Below are 14,318 nucleotides of genomic sequence, written 5' to 3' on the forward strand. Positions count from 1 at the left end.
TCTGACAGATGTCAAAAGGAGGAACAATGAAAGGGTAATCACGAAATGGCTTGCACGTTTGCCTACAGACAACATGAGGTGGTCAACCAAGAATCCAGCATTCAAGACTGGTGGCCTGCCTTGTTACATCAGAAAGAGGTATGGTAACAATGGAACTGAAATTTCCTCTGATTTGATTTTTTTCTGATTTTTCCACTGTTTATTGACAGAATCTACATATTTAGTTAAACTTTTCGTTGCATTGACATTTTGCCTGTTGTGTATGCAGGCTTCAGTGTTTACGTTGTTAAAACTGAGATTGATAAAACTGAGATTGCATGTGAGGTAATTTGCATTTCCTTTTTATTTATTCACTGTCATTTGTTGTCATTTTTTTCTGCATTGATTATAGTTAGTCTGGAGCCCTGACCTGTCTTCAGAGATTTTGAAGATTAAATTAATCAAGATTTTATTGTCCTAGACTGAGGACATTCATCTTCGAAGGCAGTGTGTCCTGAAAGCCCTCATCATCTTCCTCGGCGAGGATGCAGATGACCTGATCAAGGAATATCGTGTACGTTTCTACAGCAATTTGCATTTCAGCTCATAATTTTTATCCTGTAAAACAAACAATTTTGTCAACTATAATTACTGAAACCTGGTTGGATTGACTTCATGTTTTTAGAATATATGTAGTGATTCTTGCTTAGAGCTACTGGTGAAAAGGTTGGAGTCCTGCAAAACATCAAGACACAAAGTACTTGACCCTGTCACGATACCAGGCTTGGCTAATAATGAGATGTGTGGCTGAGCCTATAAAATTCTCCAATCCATAAAGCACTATTCAGTGAAATGAAGTCAATGTGATTTTGCATTTGTCTTTTAATGTGAGGGGTGAATAAAAGTGCAAAGTGATGACAGTGATGTTTTGTGTCATGTACTTCAGGACTCTGGACCAGAGGACATTCAAAGGGACCTGGAGCATCTCACTGTGGCACAGTTTGTCGAAAGGTTGGGGAAAGACCGCAGGAGCCACCTGAAGACATAGGCATTGTCATCGAGGGCGTGAAGGTTTTGCATGGACTGACTTCAGTTGCCTCAGCTTGTGCCCTGCTTCTAGGTTTGCTATATGCACTTAACCTAGCTTATCCCAAACCCCTTCGTTTTACTTTCGAAGTGCTTCAGAAAATCATCATGCACCTTGAGCAACACAAGATGTCCCCCAAAGTCCAAAATCTGTATGGCAGACTTCAAAGCTCGCAGTAATAATACGCATCACAATTGATTCCCTTTCTGGACCCAAAAATGGCCTAGGGAAGAACAATTTTAAGACATGGGGCCTGTGGAACTCAAGCCTCTTTAGGTGTTTTTGCCTTCGTGTGTTTAATGAGACAATCAAGAGAGACAAATATTCTTCAAACCACAAGATGATATACATTGATTTTGTTGCAGGTTTTTGGAAGAGCAGGAGTTTTCTTCTTTTTCTGTGGAACGGTTACATTTTTGTTTCCATGTGTTTTCAAAATAACAAAATACAATTTGTGTTAATGCTTAGAGCTCAAATACCTTACTGAGGTGTTAATGTTAGTGTTATCCATCGTAACCGATTTTAAATTAAGTGCCTTTCATATATACTTTTGCTTTTTTTTTTCAAAAGTGGAATGTTGAGATACTAAGTTGTTCGAGTAGTTAATTATCATTACAAAGTTGAAAAATTTAGTTTTGAGAACTAATAGGATTTGATTTTTTCAAAAACTGGCAGCTGCCAGAATCATTGAAAAAGGCTAAAGTACACTAAAAACTGGTTGTCCGAATATGGAGGGGGTCTTTTATTTATTTATATTTATTTTTTGTTGCTACCGTGTCTACAAGCTTTTGCTGCTAAAAGGTGTTCGATATACAGTATGAAAGATTTTGCTTGCCCAAACTGTTATACACTTTTTATGCATTAGTATTGTGATTGTTAAAATGCATATTTGCATGATAAGTTGGTGCCTACTTTGGACTTTATTTAGATGAATAGTTCAACATTTGTAATGCAGCTTTTTGCCTCACACTCCGGCTCAAACACTGGTAGTGAAGGGGAGCAGGTCAAAAGAATACTTTGCAATATCATTTTGACTATTGGTCCTGGACCAATAGTCAAAATTTCAGTGTCAACTACTCTACTTCATCCAAGACAACCCAGAAAGGGGGCTCAATGTGCTATGTACAGGAATTGTCCTTTAAGCTATCCTGGATGAGCGACCTTTGTCGACTGCTACATCCAAAATGCATGCAGTTACAGGAATGGTTAAGCAATTCAAAATGACTAAAATCTTTTCGTAGTCTTATCTGTAATGCATGTTGTGCATATGTGGTCAAAGTAAATTTAACCTGTATGCATTTAATGTGAAATGTGTTGGAAGATATCGGCATGTTGTGTTTCATACTTTCAAATAATGAAGTATTTAAAAAAAACATTAAAAAAAATATTCTTAACCTCAAGTCAGAATATTTGCTTCGATCGCAACCCCAAGGCGCGGCGTGTGGGATAGAGTGGATCGGTTCATCAAGGCTGCCCCTCCGGAAGATGAAGTTGATCAACTTTTCAACGATCACGACTACTGCTCTGTCCCAGAACCGGCTGCCATGGATATGGCCGCATCCGCTGCTGAAAGCGTCACAAATGAAGTAGAGGAGCTGAGAAAGGAGCTACAGGAGTTACTTCTCTAGCGAGATTTTGGACAACGGTTTGCTGGCTCCGACGCAGACATACGATTTTACACAAGGGAAGTCATTTCCATTTTTTGTATTCGCCTATGTGATATTAGCCTATGTGATATTAGCTTTGTCCCTAAGTGACGGGGACATGTGCCATGCAGGGACAATTGCTTTACGTTACAGATTAATTTATAGTACTGTACCAAATTATTTCTTAATAGGTCTATGTGAACGATAAATAGCACACAAGTAGTGTCATGTTGAGAGATGGTGTAATTCAGGACAGGAGTTGGGAATGTCCATGTCTTATCAGAATTTATATATTTGAATGTGACCGCACCAATAGTTCACAAAAAAACAACATTTATAATACAGAATTGTGTAAAGACTTACAGAGACGTGTTGCCAGTTAATGTCCACAAAAGTTTATTTTTAAATAGTTGAAAAAAGTCATTAGTTATTATTCTATGAGAGGAAAATGGGAGCACTGAAGCGACAGCGCCAGAATGTGACCATCTCCAGCTCCACCAATGCCGGTCCTAGAACAAAAATACTATTAAACAATTGTAAAAATGTATGAATTGAGGCAAGGCAAGGCAAGGCAACTTTATTTATATAGCACTTTTCATACACAAGGCAGACTCAAAGTGCTTCACATATAAACATTGTCATGCAATAAAATAAAATAATAGATAAGTAAAAGAAAAACATATGCAAAGAAATGGGTAAAATGGAAAAAGGCATTTTAGTGTTAAAATAGAAAATAAAGGCAAAGTTAAAAAAGCTTTTTAGAAAGTGCAATGTATTTAAGATTTTAGCAGAAAGCTATAGCAAACATAAAAGTCTTCAGTTTTGTTTTAAAGGTGCTCAGAGTTGGGGCAAGTCTTAAGTCCTCTGGGAGTTTATTCCAGCTATTTGTTGCATAGTAACTAAATCCTGCTTTCCCATGTTTTGTGTTTACTCTGGGGATAATTAACAGATTGGTCTCAGAGGATCTTAGTGGTCTAGAAGGCTGATGTAGTGGAAGCATATCAGTTAAATATTTTGGGCCTAAACCATGTAGGGATTTATAGGTTAGCAACATGATTTTAAAATCAATTCTCTGACCTACAGGAAGCCAATGTAACGATTTCAGAATTGGTGTAATATGATCAAATTTTTTGGTCTTTGTTAGAACTCTAGCAGCAGCATTCTGAACAAGCTGAAGCTTCCTCAGAGTTTGTTTTGGGAGACCTGTGAGGAGACCATTGCAGTAATCAAGCTTACTAGTGATAAAGGCATGTACAAGTTTTTGTAAGTCTTCGGTGGACATGAGCCCTCTAAGTCTTGCTACATTTTTAAGGTGATAATATGCCGATTTTGTAACTGATTTGATGTGACTGTCAAAATGTAAATCTGAATCCATGATAACCCCTAGATTTCTGGCTTTGATTGAGGTTTTCAGGGACAGAGAGTGAAGGTGTTGGGTTACTTTAAGCCTTTCCGTTTTAGAACCAAATACAATTATCTCTGTTTTTTCCTCATTTAGTTGAAGGAAATTTCGGCACATCCATTCCTTCACTTGCTCAATGCACTGGCACAGCAGATCTATGGGCCGATAGTCATTTGGTGATAGCGATACATAGATTTGCGTGTCATCAGCATAGCAATGATGGTCAATATTGTTATTTTGCATGATTTGCCCTAGTGGGAGCATGTCGATATTGAATAAAGAGGGTCCTAAGATCGAACCTTGTGGGACTCCACATGTCACGTTGGTTGATTCTGATACAAAGTCGCCAATGGAAACAAAGTAGTTCCTATTTTGTAGGTAGGACCTGAACCAATTTAAGACAGTGCCTGAAAGCCCCACCCAGTTTTCTAACCTTTCCAGAAGTAATGTATGGTCTACAGTGTCGAATGCAGCACTGAGGTCAAGTAGCATTAGTATTGAGGTTTTGCCAGAGTCTGTGTTAAGACGGATGTCGTTTACAACTTTAATAAGGGCGGTCTCAGTGCTGTGCAGGGGTCGAAATCCTGATTGGAAGGTGTCATAGCAAACAGTTGATGCCATGAAGTGATTTAGTTGCTGGAGGACAACTTTCTCAATGATTTTACTTATGAAGGGTAGATTTGATATTGGTCTGTAGTTTTTAATAATAGGCAACAGGTGGATGGCTTTAGTTGTGTCAGTTTCCACAAGATTTTGAGAGTCTATAACATTAAAGCATGCCATCCTTGCCACGTAATTTTTGCCTGAACAGGGTGGTAGTCCAACATTTTTGTTTGACGTGGAGATATTGATGGCGCGTCTGATACCTTCAATTTTATCAATATAAAAAGCTGCAAACTCATTGCATTTCTGCGTGGAATGGAGATCAGGTGGAATTTCTGTTGGGGGGTTGGTCTGTCTGTCAACAGTTGCAAATAGGGTTTTTGCATTATTAGTGTTGGTTTTAATGATATTGGAGAAAAATGTTTCTCTAGCATTTTTTAAGTCTAAATTGTAGGCACGGAGGCTCTCTTTATAGATATCATGGTGAATATGAAGTTTTGTTTTACGCCAGATGCGTTCAACCTTCCTGCATTGCTTTTTCTGTGCTGTTACAGAAGCAGCTTTTCTCCAGGGTGCCTTTTGCTTTCCAGAAATCATTTTAACCTTATAAGGTGCAATGACATCTATGACTTTCAAAATTTTCAAATTAAAGTTTTCTACAAGATCATCAGCAGAACATGGGTTTAGAGGTGGTAGCAAGGAGATGGCCTTTTTAAAAAGTACATTAGAATCTTCATTGATATACCGTTTTTTGACAGTGTTTGATTTTGTCTGTATGTCGGGAATAAAAGATATGTTAAAGAAAACACAAAAGTGGTCAGACAAGGAAGGATCAGTCACAGAGAGATCAGAAACATTGAGGCCCTTTGTGATAACCAGGTCTAGAGTGTGCCCCTTACAATGAGTAGCCTCTTTCACATGTTGAGACAGTTCAAATGTGTCCAAAATGGTAAAAAGTTTTTTTGCACACTTGTCATTCAAATCATCAGTATGAAAATTGAAGTCACCAGTTATAACTAGACAGTCAAATTCTGTGGAGATGCTAGACAATAATTCTGTGAATTCATCGAAAAAATTTGCATAATATGTGGGTGGCCTGTAAATAATTAATAGGAGAACTTGTTGTAGAAATTAGTGAGTATATTCTATGGTAAACCATGATTATTAATAGGTTTTATATTTTAAATGGTGGAAAGCATTGTGCTTGCAGAATCTGGGTTCAGAACAGATGGTGCACAGGAATGTCTAGGGAACTGGGGGGAAGCTAAGTTGGTCTCAGCCTTTTCAGCCTTGGGTCAAGCTAAAGTTGACCTCAGCCTTTTCAGCTTTGGGTCATCTTGGCTAATGAGGTTGATCCACGCGGATGCTGGGACGAAGATTGACGGGCGGAAACCCCATAGTGGCTCCATTGTAAACAAAGAAATTCCTATATGTGTATAAAGAGGAGCTGGAGTCGACGTTGGGGCAGTGACTCTGCAGACCCACTCAGGCTGTTGTCGTTGTTGTTTTTCTTCACGATAAAGTCTTTTGTCAATTCTAGCTCCGGACCCCTCGTTTTATTTTACTCTCTCTCTCTTGAATTAGTCTAAGTGTTTATATCTCGATTAATCTACTACAAACTCTGGGGGAGCATTTCAATACAGCACTAAGGTATTCGAACGATGGAAAATCACCAAATAACATCTGTTTCCCCTGAAATACATTTTTAAATATAGCAGCAACCCCTCCACCTCTTTTTCCAGATCTACATGCATCAAAAAAGTTATAGTCAGGAGGAGCTGTCTCTATCAGAACGGTTGCACTGTTATTTTGTTCCAGTCATGTTTCAGTTAAAAACATAAAATCCAGTTTGGAAGTGTTAATAAAATCATTAACTAAAAATGATTTGTTATTAAGAGACCTCACATTAAGTAGAGCCATCCTGATGGTGCTGTTGATAGGCTTTAAGGTTGTTTTTGGTTTGGAGGCAATAGATATGAGATTTGTGAGGTTAGCAGTGTGTCTAAGTTTCCCTTTGTTTACTCTCTTAGTAGTTACAGCATGAATGCGAAAGTTGCCCTGCTTTGACGTAGGCAACCTTGGGTTCAGCATTATGAGAAACTTCCTTTATACTGTGTCTACGGCTGAACCCTTTTTTGTCTCAGTAATACTCAGGACTACTATCAGTACGGGGGCGGGGGTGGGGCGCCATCCTCCTGGGTGTTAGCAGTGTTAGCAGCCTGCGGCCATGACGTGGCGATGCTATCATTGACACAGATGCAAGTTTGATGCCAGCATTTTCCAGTTTCTTAAATTCGGTTGGAAAATCGCAAAGGGAGACATCGGAGCTGGAGTTGTTGTTGTGGCTATGGGAGAGATGAGGCTGGAGGTCATCATCGATGGGGGAATGCAGAGGAGGGGGGTGGCCGTTCCTCGCCAAGCCAGCATCAGCGATGGGGGAGGGCACAGTGTTGATGGCTTCGGGCGGGCTGTTGTCTCTCTTCAAGGTCTGTGGGCTGTCTGCTATCTGTGTGTCAGATAGTGGCAGAGTAGTTGTGTGGGGGAGGCTGTAGTCTCGCTTCTTCTCAACCTGTGCTCTGATTGTGGCCTGTGCGTCAGACCATGGCAAGATTGTGGCCTGTGCGTAAAGCGAGAAGAGAAGATTGTCCCTCAGTTTTGATGGAAGACTTGATGTGTATTTTGTCCAGTGTATCCAATAGATCAGTGTAATCCCTCTTCAGAAGTTCTGACTGTTCTCTTTGAATATCATTAAATCCTGCATGCACAATAATCTGTGAGATTTTGGGGTTTTCCAATATGATTTTGGCTAGTTTATGGTTGATATCACTAACCATTCCATATGGGAAGATGCATGTTTTGATCTTCTTACCGGTTGTATCCTTGATAGTTGAGTCTCCTATAATCAGAGTGTCTGGTTCATCTGCTTTCTCTGAGATGGGCCCTTGTTGGACGGTGGCAGACACATGCGCAGCCCGCCTCCGTGGCGACTGGTTGTTCCGTCTCTGTCCGCACTGTCCGTCCGGACGCATCTCGGGGCTCAGGGGTGCATCGGTGGCAGGCGCGTTCGTGGACTCTTGAAGTGGCAGGAACCGGTTCTTCAGTGGCAGGGATGATTTGAGTGACGGGCTAATCCGGCTGATACATGTAACTTTAGCTTTGGGTAGCTTAGCATATGGTGGTGAGTGAACTTTTTGATTTACTTTGGTATGTTGCTTTGGCTTAGCGCCGACTCTGTTCCAGTGAGACGCAGCTGGAACTGTCTCTCTCTTGTCCAGCTTCGGGAAGGATACAGTGTAGCTTTGATCATCTTGCTGTATCTGAGTGAGCTCAGCAAACTCACCCATCGGCACTGTATCCTGTGAAAGTCCTTTGCATTTTTCTACTGCTGCTAGTCTCGTTTCAATTGAAGCCAATGTCTGTTTCAGTTTGGCGCAGTCTGTGCATTTCCCAGTCTCCGTGCCTGAGATATCCGAATACAGAGGCATGTTGGCGATAGGAAAGTCCAAGGCTTTTTCTGCGGTCTGATCCGGGAGTAAAAAGTGCCAAAATGTATTGTTGAATCGAGCGATTGAGGACGACGGAAACAAACTATATACTGTTAGGTAAATAAAATAAGATAAAGTAGATCTGAACGATGAATTAAGTAGTTCTTTCCAATGCCTAGCGGAGCTTCGGGAAACATGACCTCTCTCTCTCCTCTCCAAATTTCACAGGTAACACCGTACTTATCTGCATGCAAGTGCACAGCAAACCACCAAACAGCGCCTCCCAATGATACAGCCCCGACAGGAACACTACTCTAAAAAGAAAGAGCACAGAGACCACATTAGGGCATTAGATATCCAGAAACATCAGGTCGTCTTATAGGAAGTTGGGGCAGTTATTAAAATGCACCCAAAGAGGAAACTAAACAAACCTTTCTGTCAGCCGAGTGCCAGGGATTAGTTACGGTGCCATCCGGTAGAGCAACCGTTGCGTACTGGCCCAAGTCACAATACAGGTTAAAGTGAGGTGACTGAGGCTGAAACAGGCATATGGGAGAAATACAGGTCACCCTGCTACACACACATTATATATATATGATAAAATCGTAATCTTAGTAGTTACTGTTGACATTATTTTGGTAACAATGTATACTTTTGAAGATTTGAAACATTTTATGTGGTGTCTTTTGTGAATAGATTTGCCAGCTACGACCACCTGATGGCATTTTGGTCTTTGATCGAGCCTTGTCTATACAAGATGGTCCGTGTCTCCAGAGCCAAATCAGCTGCCCATAAAAAAGAAGAAGTGGTCGCACCTGCACGTGCATCAACACTACTTTAAAAGTAGTTACAGATGTAATTATACGTGATTTCATTGCATTTGTATTTGTTTGAGATATCCTTTTTTTATTTTCCTCTCAGAGACAGCTGCTCCAGCCCATAGATGAACTCTTTCTTTTTCGGAACTATCTTTCGGCTGGATTGAAGGAGAGAGACCTGGCAAATCGCTTTAAAATTCACCAGTCAACAGTGAGCCGCATCATTGCCACATGGATTTGTTTTCTGGCCACAGCACTAGGGTCTATTTGTATTTGGCTCACACCTGCAGAGGTACAGGCTTACCTCCCGGAGGAATTCCGGGATTACCCGGACACCCAGGTAATTCTTGATTGCACTGAGTTTAGATGCCAAACCCCATCCTCACCCCTCCTTCAAAGTGAGATGTACTCTACGTACAAATCCCACTGCACCATGAAAGGCCTGGTTGGCATAGCCCCACATGGTGCAGTGACATTCATTTCCGCATTGTATGGTGGTTCAGTTAGCGACAAGGAAATGTTCAAACAATCAGGAATCGCTGAGTTGCTGACAGAAAACATGGCAGTAATGGTCGATAAAGGCTTCGTAATCAGTGATTGCTGCAAAAGCAAAAAGTTTACTGCCCACCCTTTCTGTCAAAAAACAAACAGATGCCAGCATGCCAGGTGAAGGAGACACAGGCCATAGCCAGATTGAGGGTGCACGTAGAGCGTGTCATTCAGAGGATAAAGGACAACCGGCTTTTTGATGACCCCATCACCCTGTCACATGCGTACAATAACAATGAGATATTTGCAGGTGCCTGTCTGCTGTCAAATTACCAAAACAAGGCACTTGTCAGAAAATGGGTTAAGTGATTATATAAAGTTCTACCTAACAATATTATTGCCTTTCATGAAATGCAGTAGATCTGTCTGCTAGGAAGTAAGTAAAGATTGACTGTTTAAATGTTCAGAACACTTTACGTGCAGTTAATGTTTGGATTTTCATATGCATTTGATTTCCCATTTTACAAAAATAAATAATAAGGCTGAAAAAAATATATATTTATGGTGATTATATGGTCTCATTGACATTTCCAGGGAGAAATGGCACTTCTGGTGGTTTGGTTGACGGTGAGTTGCTGGCCAACGTGAGGTAAGAGCGCTGGTGAAGGTGAGATGAGACTGCTTGTGAGTTAACAGATTTAAGCTAATCTAATCTTGGGTAATGTTTTTTACATTTTCTTAAGACGCAGGTAGCTAGGCATGTAATAGTAGAAAAAGAGATGGTCTGCCTTTTCTCGAATTGCGCTCTGCACTTCTGGCTCAACATAGATTCTCTGCACTACGTAGTCTTCCTGCGCCCACACAACAAAGTCGCACCACTGCATTCCAGTTATGAGCAGCTGGCCTTGGACTTGCCAATAATAAGAGTGGCTCTTTTTAAGTTGTGGCGAACCACCCTCCATTTTCAAATATTTGCAGTCCATAAAGTTGTGGACATTGGGGCATTTAAATTCAACAAGGCCAAATTGAGGGTATTCGTTGGGGTCAAAAACAATTCCATCCAGGGAGGAAGCAAGCCAGGGGGTAGACGGGTGAATGACAAGACCGCAGGGTGAGTAGTTGACGTTCATCAGCTGACTGTACTCAGCTGCTACTGCAGGCTCCATCTCAGCACCTCTCCTCATGTCTGCTGTCTGCCGTGTGCCCTTAATTATGCGCTCTGCTAATGCCTCTGCAGAGCTCTGGCCTCTGACATGGCACACCTCACGAAACCTAGAGGTGGTCGCTCTGGGTCAGCGGAGCAGGTGCCACTCGGAGCAGGAGCTTTGCTCACGTGTAGCCTCCTCAATTTTGTGGGCCATTTCCATGGTGACAGAATGACTTTGCAGGTTTAGCAGCTCTTCTTCTGAGCACACAAATGGACATTGGGACGGTAAGATGTCATAACCCTCCAGAGGCAGACGGTTGGTGGTGTATTGTGGTGGGGTGTGATAAAGCGGGATTTCACAGGAGGCTGCTGATATGACAACATGCTACCCTTCTGCACTAACCCAAAGGCTGTTTCTACCATGGGCTTGCCAGGTCCCATGTTCATTGTGAAACAAGAGGCTTGTCCTCCAGGTAAAATTTCGCATAGGCCTCCTCTTAGCGAAGTAGGCACGGATCTGGCAATTCTCCAACCATGCCTCTGTAGAATCCACTCCTACAAAGAAATTAACAAATTCCAACATGTATTTGCAACACAGGGAACTACATTTAACAAAGCAAATTACCTAACTCCAGTCTGGACCATCCGATTTGGGACAGGTTTGGTAAAAACCATGGCATTTACTGGTCCAGGCTTTACTCCCTGAGAAAATAAATGTTCAATGGAGGGGTCACTTTAAATCAAGACTATTAAAAAATGTAATTAAAGTTTAACTTACCATTGTTCACGGCTTGTGCCATTGTTGCTCCGACTCCGTACAGCTATGCACAGGGGGCACGACAGGAAGCTTCAACGATGAATAGTGTGCTGTCTGAAACAATAATGCTACTAAATGGTTGCACAGAACAGTGCCAGCCACACAGGAGCAGTGGTGGTGACTTAGCATCACTGGGGATGAATCACAAAGCTTGATCTAAGAGAAAAGGGTAAATCATTAGAAATTATAACCTCAGCATCATGGGTGTAAAAAACTACTTGGTTCTTATGAAGGTAAGCACTTGAACTGTGCTAGAAAAAGCCTACCATCCTGAATGCTTACTGTTATATTCTCTCCCTCTTAAAATAAAGATGTGTTTGTGTTTTTAAAGCGGACTCCAGGAATCACACAATTATTCCACTGTACCTGTTCTTCTGCTTTGCAAACGACAATAAATATCTTGAATATTGAAAAGTTGTAGTCTTGTACTCATTACCTTGACTAAATTAATTTGTGTGCGGAAAAAAGCGAGACATGAAAAACATTCTAGTTGGTGGCCCTTGAGGACTACACTTAGCTACTGCTCAACCGAACCAACCCCACTGAACAGGGATGAACACAGCATCCTGCCTACACTCAAACTGTGTGGTGCCTCGCTCTTCCTCATCGACCTGTAGCACAAGGCTCTCACGCTGACCTGCCCTGTCAGCTTGTCTTTATTGGACACTGAATTAAATAACATACAAATTCATTAAGCTTCAATTGTACTGGGTTACGCATCATCACTATCTATAACAAGTGACTACATGGAAAGTAAGGTTAGGTAGCTACCTAACGTTACTTTTGTATACGCAAAACCGTGGCTATAAATTAAACAAATATTACTCAACACAACAGGCAAAAACATCAAGGCTGATATAAAACACTGGTTAAGAAATCTTGTTAGAATTTGCTGTTACTGCATCGTAATACACGTTAGAAAGTTAACTGACTGACTAGCCTTTGACAGTAGCTACTAGCTAGCGTCTGTTAGAAGTAGTTTTCTTACCTTCGTAGCTGTGAATGTAGGTCGCAGCATACAGCCTAAACCCCTTCTCCAATTTGCTTGTCAGAGTTTTTGTTTCCCGACATAAACGATGCACATCTGTGCTATTTATTGTCGGCAGCTCCTGTAAACACCGGGTGTAGAACGTTGCCATCTTGGAACCGGAAGCTGTGGAGCTGTATTACGGCAGGGTGCGGTACGGTTCGCCTCAGTCCGGTAGGGAGGGAGTAGTATAGCCCAACTCAGTTCCGAGGTCGCATTTCCACCGCCGAGAGTACCCTTTATGGTAGGCCGGATGTCGATCGCCGCGGCAGCTACGTAAACATCGTGACATCATAGCAGCGCGACACAGTGTAGCCTGCTCAATAAAGACAATGGAAAAGTTGAACGCGACACATTAAACTGCACGTCTTCCTCCCCAAGAATGCAGAAGAACGTCATCGCCTCCTTGTTCACCCAAGCAAGCGTTTTACGCGACATGTTCATTGTAAAGAATAATAACTTGAGGCTACTGTTTGCTTGGTTTTTATCCCCACGTCGCCTGGAAGTGACGATTCTGTCGACCAATCAACGGAGGGGGTGTGTAGCTCGAATTCTCCGGCACCCTTTCAGGCGTCTCAGTACCCCAACGGAGGAGTACTGAAGACGAGGGAAAAACGAGTACGGCTCAGTCCGGGTCACGCCCACTTTTGGCGGTGGAAACGCAATCCGTATCGCACCTTTGCGAACCGAACCGTACCGCACCCTGCAATGGAAATGCGCCATCAGCACCTGAGATCAATTAAGTCTGTGAGTCCTTAAGGTACGGCCACACTGAACACGTTATGCGCGTTAGAGGCGTAGAAAATCCGCATTTTTGCGTAGGGAACCATTGGTTTAGGCGCGTAGATGCGTTAAATGTGCTAAAGTGGTGTGTTAGACGCGTTTTACACACCTAAATAACGTGCCCAACGCACCTACGCGGGGACTTCAAAAAATTGAACGCTCCTACGCATGACACTTAGCCACGATAGCCAATCAGCGTTGAGCTTGACCCGACGTCACTGGCAGAGAGACGGAGGACCGGCGCTCCGCAGCTGATATGGAGCGCCTGTACTTGGTGTCCTGATGGGAGATCCTGGCACCAACCATGGTCATCGAACATGGCCCCAGTCAACCTAAAATACCACTGGAACCGGCCGTCATCCAGGCGGAGTTCCTGGAGGAGGTGGTGAAACTCACCCAGCTGTGAGCGCCTACGGAGGATGTCATGCACCCAAACACGGCGGTGTTTGGGTTTCCTACGTTTCTCAGAATCGTACAACAAATACAGCGCAGCGATGGTGGTGATCTCAGCCATGTCTGTGGAGCAAAAGAAAAGTAGCAGGGGAAAATACGTTTTGGGCGGGCTCATCTAGCTGCGTAGACGTGTAAGGCGCATTGAACCATTTTTGTGACACACAATGATCAAGCGGCAGATAAGGTGCGTAACGCGTTCAGTTGGGCCGTACCTTGAGTCCTCAGGGCTCACTTGGGGATTGGGCCGATGTATCGCAATGGTGAGGCGCACACAGCCTTTGGCCGTGTTCTGTAAATATTCTAGAACACTCTGGGTGCTCTGGCGGGAGTCCTGGAGCTCTATATCTAAATAATATCATATAATACATAGATATCTATATCATATCATATATATTATCATGGCCAAAAGCTGTGTGCGCCTCCAGACGATATTATGAATCTGAAACGCCTGCGTCGGGTTCACCGACGTCTCTTGTTCTTCCACTTCCACATCAATCTGAAGTAGACTGAACGGCGCGCTGCCCGCTGCCGGGCAGTGGGGCTCAACGATGGCTGAGATAACCCCAACTACAGTCTTGTTGT

This window comes from Gadus morhua, chromosome 5 (genome assembly GCF_902167405.1).
Source record: "Gadus morhua chromosome 5, gadMor3.0, whole genome shotgun sequence".
Lineage (NCBI taxonomy): Eukaryota > Metazoa > Chordata > Actinopteri > Gadiformes > Gadidae > Gadus > Gadus morhua.